Below are 19,210 nucleotides of genomic sequence, written 5' to 3'. Positions count from 1 at the left end.
CAGGAGGTGTAACTGTTGTGGCAGTAACAGGAGGCACCCAGCCTAAATTACCACACAAGCAAACTCCAATATGACTAAATATAAGCAGGGTAATAAATTGAAATACATGACAGTAGGAAGTTGCTTTAATAGCCTTTTTAATGCTTAAAAAAATAAATTAAAATAACATAGTTGTTTACCAGACTAATTAAGGAACTTTGCAGTATTCAAAAGTTTCCAAAGTTTTGGCCCCAACGACCAAATATGGACAAATATGATACTTAAAACCTGACACCACTAGACAGAATACTAAGCTTTGAAGTGCAAATGCTTTACCCGGATGCAACACGCAGTGAAGAGAGGTCAATAATACCTAACTAATTTTTTCAAATAAATAATATGTACAAATACACTGCACAATACTACAGCAGTAGCAGATGTGATGTTATCAGGCTTTGACATCGTTTTCACATAAATTATTATGTAAGCACAGTTAATCATTATGTACAGGTGGTTTGCCACCTGTTTAACTCAGATTCAAGATGATTTACACAGCTTTTAAGGCAAACACCACCCCCTTCAAAATTACAGTTTTGCCTGTGTACCAACTAATGTGGACAATTTTATTTCCCTTCACTTCCCAACATCCCACAAAGCCACACAGAGAAAGTAGCAGCTTCTGTCTCCTTCACAGCTTTGTTTTAGCTGGTAAGTTGTAGGAAGTGCGGTAACACAGGTAGCAACAGATGGTGCCAGCCCCTCCAAAATGAATTTTTTTTACATGCTGTGTCAACAGCAGCAATTTCATCACTTGAGTTTCACCATTGTGTGATTTCATGAAATAACAAACATAAAAGCTACAACAAAAGGAGAGTTAAGGCACATTTTCCCCTGGTCCCTTAACAAAGCTCAAAACCCTGTTGACAAGGCAAGGTGTAAGTGCAGCATCTTAAAGTCTGCAAAAACTTTTTCTAGTATAGAAAGTTGTGTACAACAGAAGCTTTGTCCTTCCTTTAGAGATGGTTATCATACTGACAGCATAGACTGAGAGAGAGAGAAGAAGGTACCTAAAGATTGATTTGAAACGTCTACATACACACACAGACACACACACAAAAGGCGTTTCATATTCAGTTCTATAGGACTGGCCCATATGTGGAAGGTGACAGTGTGGGTCTTTGTGGCCATTTGCATTATTATGCTACTCAGACATGAGCTTTACCTCTCTGCCCATCATCCAGCCTACCTGTGTGACTGGGAGCTGGCAGAGAAGACAGGCTTGTTTCATATTAGGGAAAGGACTTGGCAGAGGGGTGTTATGGGGTGTTGTACAGAATTACATAAATTACAGAAGTTTTATCATTCCTCCTCTAGGTTATGGAGTAGGACTAGGGATCACATGAAAAGGGAAATATATCCAATGTCTGGAAAGCAAATGGGCTGCTCTGAAAGACTTTTGCTGCTCTGAAGTGGGGAATGAGTGGCGGTGACAAGTACATTTGTCTTCAGTTTGCTTCTCTAATTTACTGGAGGGTCCCTAAGGGTTAAGTCTGCCTGATAGTTTCAGAGTTCATCCAGAATGTTTTCATCTCGGTATGCTTGAGAGCAGACATTGGGCGTCGCCTGGATCTTTGGGGTTATTTCACACGAAAAAGGCACTAATATTGATTCATTTGCATGGGGTTTAACACAGGTGGAATTTACTTGTGCATTTTGTCTTTTTAAGTAAACATCCTGAAATGGATTTTCCTAGTTAGGACTGTGTGTAAGCACTGTAAGTTATTGTCCAGGTAACACAGGTGGCCTGTTTTATTGCAAGCTGTTAGCCCTGTTGAGAGGGTGCAAGATTCATTTGATTGTACCTGACTATCATCTTAATGTGTCACTTACCTTACTGCTTCTCCATCACTGCTCCCTGTCCAAATATTAGCAAGTATGTTTACATGATTATAAATAAATGACCACAGAAAACATGGCAGCAGTCACTTAATGAGGGGACTTATTTAATTGAAATCATGAATCTGACTAAGTTCCTACTCTGATGTGATCTGACAAAAATGATCATAGGATGAAATTGCTGCTTGCTGATCTGCACCTATCTTACATCTCAACTTGCTGCAAGATTGAGGCAAACTGCACCAATTTACTGCTCCCAACTGCCTGATAATGGACACTTTGCTGTGCACTCTCCCTTCATTACAGCACAGGTCAGGGCTGTTAACAGGGGCTCTTGCCACTTTTGACAGATAGTCACTACCAAGATGAATGGCACTAGCCACATGACCACTTAGTACTATGCTTTTCCTTTCTAGCACCTTTAAAGCACTTATATTTTTTAAAAACTCACTTCATCCTTTAACTCTTTATTAACTAGGGGAATCAATAGGAATCTACTGAAACTGACCTCATGCAATTCTTCTAAACTTAATTGGGGGCATCACTATAAATACATCTTGGCATTTGTTGCATCCCTGTAATGAGATATTAATTTAAGTATTTATTTTAAATTCCTTAAGGACTTTCAGATAATTTGCACAGATATTCTGTGTCTACCCTAGTGCTAGATTTTAGAACAGTTAAAGGCGCAAGGGCTGCCAGGACTGAACTGAAACACTATTTTTTTTTTTTCCTTTCTAATGAAAATCTTTGAACTTGAAATTATGGCTTTTCTATTTTCTAAAATTCCTATGTCTGCTTCTGACACTATGAGCCTAAATATTAACAATTTTTTCTTTACTAAATTTTCGTTTTATTAACAGAGTTGGGAAAGAATACCTTAAGTGTGCAGATACCAAGGACTTAACAATGACATTGCTTAGACACATTCAGTTAGTAAAAACAAATTGTTTATGAGACAGTGAGAGGCATAGTTTGAATACATGGCTTTAGTTCACTCACTACATTACATGAGAGTTCAGTAAATAGCATTTAGTTTCCAAACCAGCAGAAGAGATTAGACAGAGAAACTTTTAAACAACACATATACATTCTTTGATTTTTTGGCTGATGTTTGTTTTTCTTGAAAGCTCCCAGAATTCCTATGTATGGGAACAGAAAATGAGTATCAAGAAGCATTCTATGCTCTCAGCATGCAGCAGACTGGTGCTAGAAGTCAACTGAAATGTGACCAGCCACAGTGGGATCTTGGTGCCAGAGGTCCCACATAATCTGAAAATATTCTTAACTTTATTCGCTTAAGTCACTTAACTTTAGTCACTTTCTTGAACCGAAAACATTATTTGGATGATAGGTGTATTTTGGGCAGTGGGTGTACTGGGAACATCAAGCTAATTTTTAAGAGCCAGGTATGGAAGTTTTGGTGAAACTGATATTCCAAGGGCAACTAGCATGTAATTCTCTGGCATGTAATTCTCTAGCCACCTTTGAGTCACCAAAACTAGGTGCACTGTTTGAAGCACTAGCATGAAAGACACTGTCGTGAATCTGCACATACATGGTGATGAGCTTTGGAGTATAGTTCAGAGACACTAAGTTCTCCTGTGCTCTTTGGCAGATGTCTGGAAAATAGCAGGTAAGCAAGAGATCAATGCTTTCTCCAATCTGACAAAAATATGCTTTCCTTTTGTGACATCTATTTACCTCTTATTCTTTGTTCAGCCTATGTATGTTTCTTTTCTCTATCTCAACTTTGTGTTGTGGTTCCTCCCATATAACTAATAGGGTCAAGGCCCCAAAAGACCATTCCATGCCTAGGAGGTTCTTCTCTCCTCATTTCTCCATATCCAAGGAAACTAGCAGAAGACTGGGGACTTCAGGTTTCCTTTCTCCCCTTAATCCAAGGTACAAAAGTAAGGGTTTGTGGCAGTTCATGTCTCCCAAGAGACTATAGTAGGGTTTCTCTTTTCTACACGGGCAGTAGGCAGTGCTGCTGGGATGAGAAATGTGAGTATAGAGGAGATTACTCACAAGCCATGGTATCTTACCTTCCTAGGGAATTTCTAGGAAGCCCGTTCATCTCTGGATGTCAAAGTTGTTCTCTCCTGTCTGGATCTGCAGTTCCAGGATGGTATCCAGACTCTGCTTCTTCCATCTTCTGTTCAGTATATCAAAACTACTGAGCTGCTCTTTGATGGTGAGGTGAGGTTGTTCTGCTGCTTTTGGTAGAGCATATGGAAACCCAGTATCTTCTGTCCCTTTGTCACAGGGGGCTGCTGGAATTTCACACCTTGCCCTGGCAACTCCCTCATCTCATGTGCTGTATGCTAAAGGAAAGAGGGCTGAGAGAACACATGCTAAAGCTCAGGCTACATTTTCTGGCTATAATTGCACTAATAAAACTTCTACTCCAGACTACAAAGTACAAAAATCACCTACAAAGTCATAATTCTTCTGTATTTTGTTGTAAAAAAGAAAAGCACTTGGAGGCTTTCTGTTGTTTCTCATTTGGTTTGGGTTGGGTTTTGTTTTTTTCCATATTGCAGCACAGAAGTGTGATGCTCCTTGATTCTATAGGTTACTAAAGTGTCATTACCCAGTAGGCAGAGACCATTGCTGCACAGACAGACCCGTATCCATGGCAACGGGTGTCTCAACATGTATATTTTCAAACATATACAAAGGCAATCCTTGTGTATAACGTTGGGGTCTGGAGAGGATCAGATGGCCTGCGACACCTGACCTGTGCCTGCCACCATCTCACTGTTGGTGTTCCACAAGCGGCATGTAGAGGATGGCTGCCCACCACTGCCATTTTGTAGAGGATGGCTGCCCAATGCTGCCATTTTGTAGAGGATGGCTGCACACCGCCACCATTTTGTAGAGGTTGGTTGCCCACGGACGCCATTTTGTAGAGGATGGCTGCCCAACGTTGCCATTTTGTAGAGGATGGCTTCACACCACCACCATTTTGTAGAGTATGGCTGCCCACCGCCACCATTTTGTAGAGGTTGGTTGCCCACAGCCACCATTTTGTAGAGGATGGCTGCCCAGTGCCGCCATTTTGGAGAGGATGGCTGCCCACGGCTGCCATTTCGTAGAGGATGGCTGCCCACCGCCACCATATTGCTGGGCAAGGTGGAGGCCATGCAGCACAGGGAGATCTCACTTTTGCTCTCCCCTGTTTTGTTGTTTTCCTTAATCTGAAATACATGCTACTCGTGTATGTGGTAGTTTTTCCTGTTCCTAGAACATTTTCCACAGATCCTGAGCAGAAAGTAGTCAAATGGAAATAAATTACCATTGGGTGTAAAAGGGAAAATAATGATAAGGTCTAAATAATCCCATTGGCCTGGTATCTCACATAAAGTTAGTTGGTGTACAGTAATTTTCTCTTATTTTGCTTCCTCCTCTGGCAGATACCAGCTGTGGCTTCTGCTGGCTTTGCTGACTTTGGCTGTGTTCTTTGTTGTAGTTAAGTATTAACAGCAACTCTCTGCTCTTTCTTTCTCTTCTCCTGTGTGCAGGGGAGAAGGGGGGAAAGAGGAGGAAGCTATTGGTAACACCCTGATATTGTCTAGGGGGATTCTTGTGCTGTTTATAAATTGTAAATATATATAAATATTATATATTTTGTACATATTCATCGCATATCATATTTAGATTGTAGTTTAGCTAGTAAATACAGCTTCATTTTCTTTCAACTGAGATGGTCTGGCAATTTTTTGTTGGGGGGACTTTTCAACCCACCACAGTTGCAAAGCACATGCCTGCTTTCTGTGCAGAGAAAAAAAACCATATCAATTATTATGGCTTTGATTAACAGCAACAGTGACCCTGGGGGTTGGGCATTTCCCCAACGCTAATGTCCACCCAGGTTAAGGGCCCCTTGCTCCACATCAGGTCTTCAACTCTTCCAGCTGGTCATTAACAGGCAGAAATGTCTGCTCTCAGGGTCATTATCATTTAATTAATGCAGACTATAAAACAATTTTCACATAGTTTCACTCTATAGAATCTCTGGCAATTGAATAGTATCTCTAAATTGAAAGGACAGAAAAGTTATTTTGTATTATTTATTAACTTGCCTGCTTAATATGAATACATAATTAATAATACAGCACCACTTTAGGGAAAGATCTAATAGAAATAATTACACTGAACTTGCAGGCTTTTAGGGTTACAAGAAACTGTCACTCAGTTTACACACAATTAATGTTTTTCTCTCTGTGTAATTCTTGATCATTTCCCTATGCTTTGCTCTTGACAAACAGTCAAATTATGTGGTTACAACTGCTATTAGATTTACATTGCATTGTCTAATTCACTTTGCCTCATGAAATTAGATGAATTATTAAACACATAATCTGTTATTCCCTATTAAAATTAATTGATTTTCATGTCAGTTTAAAACTAATGAATTGTCTAGGGATATTCTCATAAACCTCATCACACAGAAGAAAGATTATTTTATTTTTTGTGACTTCTGATAATAATCTTTAGAATGCGATACATCTACATCTTCACACAGTAGCAAAACTATAATTATTCCAGCACTGGCATTTCAAATCTTTTACATAGTATGCTTTCAGCTGTTCTGTGTCAGGAAAAAAAAAATAATATAAAAAAATATAAAAGTTAGAAACTACTTGAGAAAAAGAATAAGCTGCCTGTAAGAAAAGTGATTTTAGACTGAGGTGAATGCAAAGAGGACTACAGGCTAGTCCATGATTATATGTTTCCTGAATATACCTTGCTGACATTAAAAAAGAAAAAAAAATACAGAAGAAAGCAAAGTGACCACAATGGGTAAATTGCTGTCTGTCTTCTTGTTGGTAAAATGAGTAGTGAGGTAATGTCTTCCCCAAATTAAGGCAATATTTTGACAGATTAAAAACCAAACAGTGTGCCATGTTAAAGGTGGATAAAACTATGAGTAGAATCACAATATCACAGTACGTTAGAGGTTGGAAGGGACCTCAACAGATCATCGAATTCAACCCCCCTGCCAAAGCAGAATCACTTAGGGTAGTCTGCACAGGAATGCATCCAGGTGCGTTTTGAGTCTCCAGAGAAGGAGACTCCACAACCTCTCTGGGTAGCCTGTTCCAGTGCTCTGTCACCCTCACTGTAAAGAAGTTTCTCTTCATGTTGAGGAGCTTGTGAGAGACGCGTTTAATATGTTATTCCTCAGAATATGAATATTTCAGAGAGTTGCCCAGCTGTGTCTGAATTTTACAGTTGATTCTTTTATTCAGACATCCTCCCCTCATCTCCTCTCCCTCCCCAACTCCTTTTCCAGCCAGGTTACTTTAGTTTCGCTGAATCCAGCTGCATCGTTTGGTGTATTTGACATTGTTATATTCCTGTAGACACCTATAAACCCCCATTCAGCTCTTTTGTCTGTAGCAGCTCCATTGATTCATGCTACAATTCACCAACTCACTTTTAATACCCCTGATTGCAGTGCTCATCTAAACCAGCAGCACTGGCATCAAACAGTGGGCTCCTGCGCGTAGCATTGACACAATAGCTTCCCAGGGTTTTGAGAAAGCTGCTAATTTCACCTTTCAGCTGAGATAAAGCGCCTGCACAAAATGAAACAGTCCAACAGTATTCCACAACATTAAAGTTCCTAGGATTTCAGCTGAATAGATTTCTTTTCCTCTTTATTTATTTATTTCTACGTCTGGTTCTCGTTCTATGTGTGTGATTGCTATTTACCAGGAAACAAACGTTATTTATACCTCACATTTCAAAACCTTGAAAGGCTATGTGTTCCCTGACTTTCTTCTAACTCTGACTTCTAATGCATTTTTTGACTTTTCTTTCTTTCAACTCTCAGAGAAATAATTTCAAACAAGCTCAATTATGCTCCCTTTAAACACATCTCTGTGTTTCACTTCAATCAAAAAAAAACTAACCAAATGTAATGGCCCTACGAAAATTAAAAACATTTGAAAGAACATAAATGGTATTTCGTTATTGTTTTCACAGAATTATGCATAAGCCTACAGATATGTCTAAATAATATTTATAGTGTAATTTTAAGCAGTTTGCAGTGCTTACTAAATTTTTCTCTGTATTAGCATTCTGAATGTCCAGGAATTTTAATTCAAAAAAGGAAGAGTTACAACCTTTTTATAAATGTTTGACTGAAAGTATAAAAGAGTAGTGCAATGGCAGCATGAAAATGCCTGTTGTTAATCCGCGTACTGATATCCAAACTAAGCTTGTGTTTATAGGGTTCTTTCAGACTGCTGAAAAGCTACATTGGGTTAAAAGGGGTGGTCGTTCATCCCAAAGCTAAATTGTCTGATCTGCTGTCTGATTTGGGTTTCAAACAGTTCAAAACTATCAGCACCAGATACTTTCTGCATGAACTGCATCATCAAATGAGTGACACTGAGAAACTTCATGGAGTCCCTGTGTGTCCATCACAAAGGTCATCAATCACCATGATCATACTGGGAAAGCCTGAATAAGACAATTCTCTTTCTTTTGGCTTTAACTTTCACCATCTCTCTTCATTTCAGTGGTGCTATAAAGTCTCCAATGTCTTATCTTCCCCAATAGTCAACACTATAACTTGTCAACATTTTGTCTTGTTGTCTTGCAAAAGTGCTTCATCTGCTGTGGTGTGAGCTATGCTGTCCTAGATAAGCACAGTTAGAGACTGAACTGGTAAAGGTCTTAAACAATAGGACCAAGACCTGACACAGTATTTTGTCCAGAGAAGAAACAGCTTGACATACTCTCTATTTTCTGTTTTCCCCAGTATCAGCTACTTCTTACTGATGTCTCTCCTCCTTCTTCACGTGAGTGCTGACTCCTCATACTCAGTGCATTACATTAGCAAGCTTCTGTAAAATGTAACTGACAGATTGCTTTCAGTGAGGTCTGTCATCTCTCTATGCAAAGGTGTGAGGTCTCCTGTGTTTACTGGGGCAAAGCAGGGTCAAGTTTCACCTCTATGGGACAGGGTCTGGTGGGGCTTTGCAGGTTTTTTTTCACACACCACCTCTTTTCTCTCCAGTTAGATGGAGTGAAACAGATATGGTGTGTCAGTTACTCCAAAACAGAAGCTAGTAGTAGTTTGCAAGCAAAATTTGAGGTGGGGAGGTAAGTCACTACGAAGAGGTGATTTACATCACCAAAGCTACTTCCACTCTGTGCTTTTTTTCACAGCTGGCTGGTAGCTCCTGTCTTGTGATGATAAAGTTTGGTTGAATTCTGTCTAAATTATTTGTGTCTCAAAAGAGGGACAAGAAGTTTCCCACAGGAGATGTGAACTTCTGGAGTAGGCCAGTTAATGTGCTTGAATGTCATTTAGAAGGCTGATGTTCCTTCCCAGGGAATAGGAGATGTGAGGAGAAACAGCTTGTATGCTTCATCTCTAGAAGGGGTGAGACCTGCTCTGACTAATTGAGTGGGACCTTCCCAAATCTGAATTTAGCAACACAATCACTATTCTTCTATAAAACCCCATCAGTCTCTACAGTGGGATGAGGCACTTTCATTGCTCCAGAGTAGGGAGGATACAACCACCTAATAAAGCCATTGAAAGAACTTACTGCAGGTCAACACAGTAAAATGTAGCTTATATGTTATTGAAGCCCAAACATCTTGCTTGATATTATTAGTGAAAATTAAGATTCCACCTACCTAGTGGCATTCCAGCAGCAGCAAAACCCCAGGGAAATATGTCTCTGTGAAAGACACCATAGAAAATGCATTTATTATTACACTCCTGTACTTGTTAAGAACATCACAAAACCTTAACTGCAGATCTGCAGTTTCTGTCCTTGTTTTTCTTCACTAACGATCAAAAAGAAAGGGATTGTTTCATTTTTTCCTGTTTGTTATTTGTTCAATAAGTATGTTATTTATTCAATAAATTCAAGAAGGTGTTTACTAGATGATTACTATTATTATTTGCCTTAACTCTTACTACAAAGATTGTTTTCTAAATGGTAAATGAGAAATTAGAAATGAATTATCCTTTTAATTTTAACAGTTCTTTCACTCTGGTTTGTACAATGTCATCTTTCATTAACTGGGTTTTGTGAAGATGGTGTAAAGCAAAACAAGGCTGTTGTTCATGAAAGACAGAATACAACATTCATTAACTGAGTTTTGTGAAGATGGTGTAAAGCAAAACAAGGCTGTTCATGAAAGACAGAATACAACATTCAATGAGAAGTGTTGAAAAGCAAGACAGAGGCATTCAAAGACAGATTCCTATTTAGGGCCATTGCTTCTCCTATGTAAGCTATATCAAAACCCTGAGAATCATTTTGTGTCCAAAATGCTATGCAATAATAAGTCATTGTGATAGTTTCAGTCACTGCTGAGGTGATTTCTATAAGGATGATAATTTATTGTGTTAATTTCTTGGAATGGAAATTTAATCTGTTCTTTTGGACACCAAGCAAATTCTTTGCTTTGTTAGCATGCAGCCAAATATCAAGACTTCTCCATGTGCAGAGGGTAACCAGTTTATCAGGAACAGGTATCATGGTGGCGAATAAAGTTTTATGTCAGGCAACTTGGAACGAAAAGTAGCACTGAGTATTCAAGCGCTAAATAATGAGGAGCAGGCTGAATGTTGGCTTTGGTGGCAATAATAATCGTATATAGAGGAAAACAAATATAAAACTTTAAAACCTTATAAATGTAAAAAGAATATTGTACTTTGCTGTCATACCAAATTGACGCCCCCTCCAAAAAAAAAAAAAAAGGAAAAAGGAAAAAAATTCTCCATACACACCCAGATGCATAAGCTTGCAAAGAGAACAAAGACTGCTATAAATATTCCAAGAAGCCAATAAAAAAACTAGGAGTGGTTACTTCTGTGTAATGGGCTGCCATAAAAGCTTTTATTGTTAAGGAAGTTACTTTACTAAGAGCTGTATGAAGAAAACTGAATGAATGTGAAAAATTGCATGCAATAACCTGAACTGAAAGATGATTATCAACCTCTGAGTTCTGTGCTTTTGAGTGTGTGCTGCTGTTAGAAGATTGCTGTTGTGGTTAAAGAAAAGCTTGTTTTGTACTACTATCCCTCCTCCAGGTGTACACAGAGTCAGTGTGTTCTTCTCTGTTGCCTTTGTCTGTCCATATTAAATGTCATTTTTCAAAATTGAAGGGCCCGATCCTGCAGTTTTGCTTTCAGGAGGCACATCTCTCCTGTGCTGGAGTATTTCCATCCAAGTTATTTTTAGGATTTAAGGGTCTAATGGCCTGATCCTCAAAGGAGAAGCAATCGTGACTCACTGCAACTGCTATGTTGTGCTAAACTGCGGAGAACATTAGCTTGCAGGGGACACTTTGTAATAGGAGCTTGACCTACGACCACAGAACTTATTCTGCCATGTGACTCAGAGGGCTGCTGCACCCACCACTTCCCAGGTAGAAGAGCAAATTTGCTTTTTGTGACTGTGTGTGTTTGTTTGGTTGTTGTTTTGGTTTGTTTGTTTGTTTGTTTTGCTTAGTGAGGTATTTACAAGCACACTGAATGCACGCATTGACAAGAAATAAAAGCTTGGAAAATCATTTCACCTACAGCTGTGATTGAGAGAAGTGAAAGACATGGTTGGTTCTATACTTCAGTATATGGGAGGTGCTCTGAGTGCTGTGCTAATTAGGACCTTATCAGTGGCTAAATGAATAGGCAGGTATCATATGCATTCGGTGTCACTTCAAAGGGAGCTTCAACCTCTGAGCATTTACAACATCAGGCTTTTAGATATTGCCACTTTACAGAGTACCTTTCTGCCTTTGATTCTCTGGTTTGGTTTGTGTGCTTTGTTTTTGTTGTTTTTTTTTTTTTCTTTTTCCCTTTTCTAGAACTTAACAAACACAAGAGAAAAGGATGGCTGCAAATCAGAAACCAGGTAGACACACCTGCTTAGAGTATCTCACAGAAAGTGCTAAGGCACTGTGTTTGGAGCCTCTCTTTCCCAGTCTCATGTAGATTCACAATTATTTAGCCTTCTCACTAATATTGGCAAAGATCAAACCAAAGAGAAAAACACATCAGCTTTACTATGTCTTTTTCTGTTTTGTTTTCAAGGGATAATACAGCTGTGGTAGTTTTAGGCTATGCCTTTAAAATTTTTTCACAGATCTTGAGCAGAAAGTAGTAGAATGTAAAGAAAGAAAGAAAAACTGAACGGAAGACATTGTTTGATCTTTTGCAAAATCATCATGATGAAAACCAAAAGCACAGGAGTTGAATGTTCTTCAATAAACAAGAAACAGGCTGTCCTAGATTTGATGAAATTTGTGCTTCTTTTTTTTCCCCCACAGATCTCCAAGAATTGGTACACTGTGTTAATATAATTTTAGGTAATATTGATATTCATAACTTTAATTTATCCTAATAAAAATACCATTTGTTAGCTCTGGAGCAGTAACTAATTCTCGATATCATCAGACCACACAGTCATTTCAGCTAATTCTCCATACCAGACACTATTCTTTATACAAATAACTTTTGTCCTGCACTGGCCATTAGGATAATCTTCTCAAAAGGTTAACAAATCAATGCTTCTGCCAGTGTATCTTAAACACAAGAGAGGAAGTGCTGTGCCACAGCAGGAGCCTATTTCACTGACGTGAGGCTCTTCTGAAGACTGTCTAGCCAGAAATCATCTCTCCCCAAGAAGGAAGCATCTCCTGGACTGCATAAATGCCCCCTAGGGAGAGATAAGGCTGCCTTCAGACCACTCAATTCCCTTGATATAATTTCTGCTAAAGTGATTACATGAAAAAAATTTCCACAAAATTCTTTCTTCTCTTTACCTGTAGCTGCTTTTTAGATGAAGATCAGTGGCTATAATCGCATGCTCCAAGGTGATTTTAGCACCTTCAAATCAGAGTAGCATGACTGGCCCTTCATTGCTTGGAGGTAGCATATGTGATTTGTACCTGGAAGGTTAAGGGTACTGTCTGTTCTGCCTTTTGCCTATAAATCTCACCAGATCTCACCAGGAGACCAGGCTGCACATGTTAGGTTGAACTGTGTCCTTTTTGCTTGTTAGCATCAGGAAGCTCTCTGATCTGACATCTCCAAGAGGTAAATGTAGGTCCTTCAAAGGGAGCACCTGGTCAGTAGTGTTACACCCAGCCAAATTTGCTGTCTTTCCCTGGCATGTCCCTGATGAAGGCCACATCTGACAGGGAAGCCAAATGTCACATTTACCTCCTTCAGCCCTGGTAATGCAAACACTTTGTATAACCATTAGGCTGGCAATTCATTACTAGGGAGGATGTGTACTCTTAGGATACATCTCAGGAAAACATGTGGTTGGTGGTGACATGGCTGGAGGCTAAAATCTGTCCTGGCACGTGAGAGGGAGGGCATGGCTTGACATGGCACTGCAGATCTCTGCAGATCCAACATGAGCTGCTTTTTATTGTTTGCAAAATACATCTGCTACAAATCCCAGCTAACTCCAGTAAACACATAACTTGTCTGCAGCATTTCCAGGTGAAATTAAGTTCTGTTTCTCTCACTGTCATTTGTCTGGCTGAGATAATAGGTTGCTGCAGACCAGCTGCAAGAACCTGGGAGTGTTCCAGCCAGAAGAAGCCTTAAGAACATTGCACTGTACTAGAAATGGCAGAAGGTTATACCAAGCTTTGAGTTAGAGAAACATCTGTTAGCAGAGGTTGCACAGCTTTCTCAGCCTTTGCAACCTTCCCGCAGTGTACTTTGAAATGTAAAAGATGTGTTAAATCACAATTCTGCTAAAAGTACTTGTGCAAACGGGTCCGCTCATAACACTGCCAATACTACACACGTGCTTGGGAAGCCTCAGCACCTCCCAGCGTACCAGAACTGCTTAATTTTGCTGCACACAATTGTAAGGTATCATCTCACTCTTCCACTCCTAAGCACTGGCTTACTGCTTTTCAGTGAGTTACTTAATCTGCTTGTAAAGCAACAGTCGCTCCCTGGTCATTTCCCCAGGAAATGCGTATTTTTGAGAGCCATCATCATAAAAAAACTTGCTTATATAAAGAACAGTTATGGCTAAACAAAAGGAATTACCTAAAAGGCCAGTGCTGCAGCATCACTCAGGCAAAATTTCCTTTGCAATCAAGGAAAGGTTTGTTTGAGAAATTACTTAATATTGGATCTGCAGAGACATAATTGAGGAAAAATACATCATCATGTTGGGCTACATATAGTCACTTGTTGAGCAACAGTAGAATATTTTGTTCATAATGAGACCTTATTGAGTTTGGTTGCCTTAAGTTTTTAGCTCCTAATTATGGTCTTTAGAAGACAATGGAGACGGCTTAAAATAATAAGAATGCTGCTAAAATTGCTATAGCTGCTGTGGTATTACAAAGACAAACGTTGGCTCCCTGTGTATAGTATACATTTAACCTGTCACCAAACACAGAGCATTTTACAGGTAAAATGTAAAGGGATGCATTTAGTAGCTATCAAATGAACATTTTTTTTTCCACTTGAAAGTAACTACTTAACTTAAAATACTACTTTATTAAATTATAAATTAAAGTATGCTACATCAAAAATGCTTGCTATTTCCTTCTGTTACTGCAAGAGTCATTATAATGCAAAGTTACAGGTTTCTGGAACATAATGAAATTCAAACTTGCATTCTTAGAGCAGTTGCCATGGCCAATTCAGCTGAAAACGAGAATTATAGTGAGAGCATTTCCTGGTCTTTGACCCCTCTTATAGGGTTTTAAAAAGCAGGTTTTTTGTAGAGCATTAACCTTATTCTCAAGCAATTCATTTCTCTGAGTAATATGAGAGGTGTTAAAACACTTCAATAAATGGAAAACTATTTAAACATCTTTTATTCTAAGTTTCAAAAGACTGGACATTTAACTTCAAGGATTTCTGGCTGTGTAATGCAGAAGACTTTGACAATAGAACTGACTAATAAAATACAGTCTCTGGTATATATACATATTTATCAAGGTAATGCCTCATGGCAGGTAGGCAGTAAGCAGCAGACATAGTTGACAAGTTATAGTTACATATATTTTATGTTTGTGTATTTGTCTCTACTTTACACTTAACTGCATGCAATAAGAAAGGAGGGGGGAGGCAGCACTGTCCATTGGTCCTGGACAATGAAACAGAATTTCATGGGTCCTTACAGCATTCTGTGAACTAGCACCAGCTGACTGGTCCTGAGATAAACTAAAGTGCATATTTTAACTGTGTTAGAAGTCCATATATTAATTTATTTTGCTTTCAGAAGCTTCATACTTGCACTAAATTGTGGCTATGGATTCTAGCAAAAGTGATTCCTGCTGAAGTCAAAGGGAATTTGTTTATATATACACCAGAAACCAGTCTTATCCTATCTGGCATTAAGAATAAATATGTCCTAATGATAAATATTATATACTATACTCATACAGTATATAGTATAGTAATATGCTATAACTATATACTATACTAATAACCTAAATACTCAGTGTTATATGCTAAGCACTAAATGCTAAATATGAAATATTAAATAATAATAATGAGCCTATTCAGTTGCAAAATACTGTGCTTTATGACAGAGGTAGGAATAATTATTGCAAATACTATGTTATTAACTAAATTGATTTAATTATTTGTTACGAAGTTAGATGCTAACCAGTTTTTGTCCTTATAAACTTTATTTGCATTTTGTGAGTTTTGCTCTCTGATTTCTATGTTTTGACAAACAAGAACCAACTTATCTGGGTCTCTTTAGTCTGGAGAAGAGGAGACTAAAGGGTGACCTCATTAATGTTCATAAATATGTAAAGGTTGAGTGCCAAGAGGATGGAGCCAGGTGATGCCCAATGACAGGACAAAGGGCAATGGGTGTAAATTGAGGCATAGGATGTTCCCTGGAAACAGGAGGAAATTTTTTTTCACTGTAAGGGTGACAGAACACTGGAATAGGCTGCCCAGGGGGAGTCTCCCTCTCTGGAGATATTCAAAACCCCTCTGGATGTGTTCCTGTGTGATCTGGCCTAGATGATCCTGCTCTGGCAGGGGGCGTGGACTGGATGACCATTCAAGGTCCTTTCCAACCCTTAATATTCTGTGATCACTTAGATGGCCTGTCATAGTGTTCAGTTTCCAAAAAGTATTTGGAATCACAATGAATATTGTATACAAAGTAATAAATTGAAGGAATTATCCAACATACAGAAATAGCCTTATTTAATTATCCTGGAAGATAACTACAAATTGAACTGTAAAAATTTGAAGCTGAATGAGGGGAAACTTAATGAGATTACTTGCTTTCAAGTCTCATGCCACTGCTGACCGCAGGCTGGAGTGTTTCAGGATTTTGAGACAGAACAGTGGCAAAATGTTGTCATATGATAGAGCACATCCTGTCAGGTACTGTTGTGTGTGCAGAAAGGTGTGTGTCTGGTGGGAGTTAATAGAATTTCTCAAAAGGAAACCAGACTGACTCTCATTGTATGTGTGAATTTAGCCCAGTATTTGAGAAGATTATCTTTTTTTTTGATCTCAGCATGCTTGATGTCCCTGAAACTCCCTTTTGACTTACTGGTAAATATCTGCCAGTCCACAAGTGTGATGTAAGGAAGCATTAACTGCAATGTGAGATCAGTATGCAGTTCTTAACATTTTATTTCTGGGAACACAGAAGACATCACAGGAGGGTGCATCTTGTGAAAAGGGTGAAGCTGCAGTAGCAAACCCAGCTGCAGGGAGCCAGAAAAATTCAAGGAAGCAGCTTGTCCAAAGGTGTGTAACAAAGCACAAGGGAGCTGTGTGCTGCTTGGAAGGAGATACCTTTTGCTAAAATGACAGGCTGAGGTCACTTACTGAAATGGATGTCAGAGGGATCTTTACAACAACAACACTTCCCAGTTCGGGAAGAGAGAAGGTACCCAAATGCCGCTGTTATTGAAGAATCAAAGGATGTTAACTCTTGGAGACTGAAAAATCAAAAGCTACCACCTTCATGGCTACATTTAACCCTAGCACAATGTCCTGGTTTCAGTTGGCATAGAGTTAATTTTCTGCCCAGTAGTTGGTACAGTGCTGTGTTTTGGGTCTAGGATGAAAACAATGTTGATAACTCACTGATGATGTAGTTGCTGCTGAGCAGTTCTTGCACTAAGCTAAAGATTCTTCAGCTTCTCAGTATGGAGGCTGGACGTACACAAGATCCTGGGAGAGGACACAGACAGGACAGCTGACCTAAACTGGCCAGAGGGATACTCCATATCATATGATGTTGTGCTCAGCATAGAAACTATGGGGGAAGCTCAGGAGCAGGCTGGATGTCAGTCAGTTGCAGGTGAGATTTTTTTTTTTTTTTTTACGTTTACATCACTTGTTTTTCTAGAGGTTTTGTTTGGGTTTTTGTTTTTGTTTTTTTTTTTTGTCTTCATGTAATTTTCCTGTTAATTAAACATTTTTATTTTATTTTATTTTAATTATCAGACTATTATATCAATCCATGAGTTTTCTGGCTGTTACCCTTCCAATTCTCTCCCTCGTTCCACTGCAGGGGGAGTGAGTGAGCAGCTGTGAGGTGCTTATTTGCTGGCTGGGGTTAAACCACAAGGTATCAACAGCATGTCATTTGTGTAAGAGGTATATGAACCCCTCCACTCCCTATGATGTGGCATGCTCTTGATCCACTCAGGTGCATCCATCCAAAGTGCTGCAGCTGAAAGCACAAGCCATCCTTTGAAAAAAACCCAAACACTCAAAGTGTTAAGAATGGAACTGCTGCATAAATACATTATTACTTGCTTCATGCTGCTGGAGAATAAGAACATCATTAGGAGAACTGGTTTACAACAGACTGACAACTACTCAATAATGTGTATTTTTTGAAACAGATCTTTTTTGGGATAGAGGAGACTGTAACTTAATTGACACTTTTGCAAGTGATGGCTGCTTCCTTTTCAAGCGTTCACCTTGCAGAGGGAAAAAAATTGAAATGCATCCCAAGGTGTAAAATATTGATGTTGCATTATTCAAACGAGAAAGCTTTGGTATGTGTCTCTTTTGTCTAATCATGCTAAAAGCAGAAGTGCACGGGGCATAAATGACAGAACAATAGGGCTCTGATGCATTTAAATGACATCAGATTCACAATGCAGAGCAGAAAATAAAACGCCTCTAAACCTAACATTTCCTCAGATATTACAGACACATAGAAAGATGTGAGTTTATCAGCATGATCCTGAGGTTTTCTTTTATTAATGGTGGTCATTTTAGGAATGTTACATTTATATGTGCTAATGTACACTGAGTAAATACTGCTTTATATGTTAAGGTTGCCAACTTAAACACTAAAAGTTAGGTGATTCCTGTGTGCTTTTTATCTGGGCCACTTTAATTTCTACACTAAAACACAATCACTAATGATATGATCACACACTGTGTTTTACCACTGGCCTTCTGTCTCTTCCAGGATGCTTAACAAGCCACTATTCAACGTTGCATTTCCTCTCTATTCAGCATGTGGCCTTATGACAAGTTTATTGCACTCCTTGCTCTGAATAGTAAATTGTTAATATTCAGGATCCTGTTTCTCTCTTTTATTGTACTGCTGACTGCAATATCTGAGTGATTCACAAATGATGCCCAGTTTATCTCACAGTGCTCCTGTGAGACAAGTTGACTTTTTTCAGTGTTACAGAAGAGGAATAGAGCTGCAGAGATACCCATGCAGGATAAAGACCCTGATTTTAAGTGTCCAGTCTGAGATCTCTATAGTTTTATTTTCCACAAAGTTTCTTGTTTTACAATAATGAACAAACAAGTGTCCATTATATAAGAGCATTTATTTCCTAACACATTCGTATTTGCATTAATTTTACATGTGTTATTTCTATTATTTATAAGGAAAGCTAATTAGAATTGCATTTAAGGACGAGATTAATTTTTTTCTACTGTGAGTGTGGTTGAACACTGGAACAGATCCATCAACTATGATATCTAAAATCCAGCTGGATGTTGTCCTTGGTAACTTGCTTTGGTTGACCCTGCTCTGGACAGGGGATTGGAATAGATGATCTCCAGAGGTGTCTTCATGCCTCATCCACTCTGGGATTCTGAGAATCTGTGAGATTTTAGTTATGTTGGCAGCAAACAATTATAAAATAAGAGAAAACAAAATTTACAGATATTACATTATTTGTGCTTAGTTCAAATTTGCTAAACTAAAAATACCATACTGGAGCTGGTTTTACTTAGTCTGATGCTTCAGTTCAATCAAGATAATGTCAGCATAAATTTAAATTCATGGAGAAAAAAAATGTATAGCTGTGCTTAATCAAACATGATTAATTTCCCATATCTATCTCTCTT

Source organism: Indicator indicator, chromosome 11 (genome assembly GCF_027791375.1).
Source record: "Indicator indicator isolate 239-I01 chromosome 11, UM_Iind_1.1, whole genome shotgun sequence".
Classification (NCBI taxonomy): Eukaryota; Metazoa; Chordata; class Aves; order Piciformes; family Indicatoridae; genus Indicator; species Indicator indicator.
Note: the sequence above shows the minus strand (reverse complement) of the source record.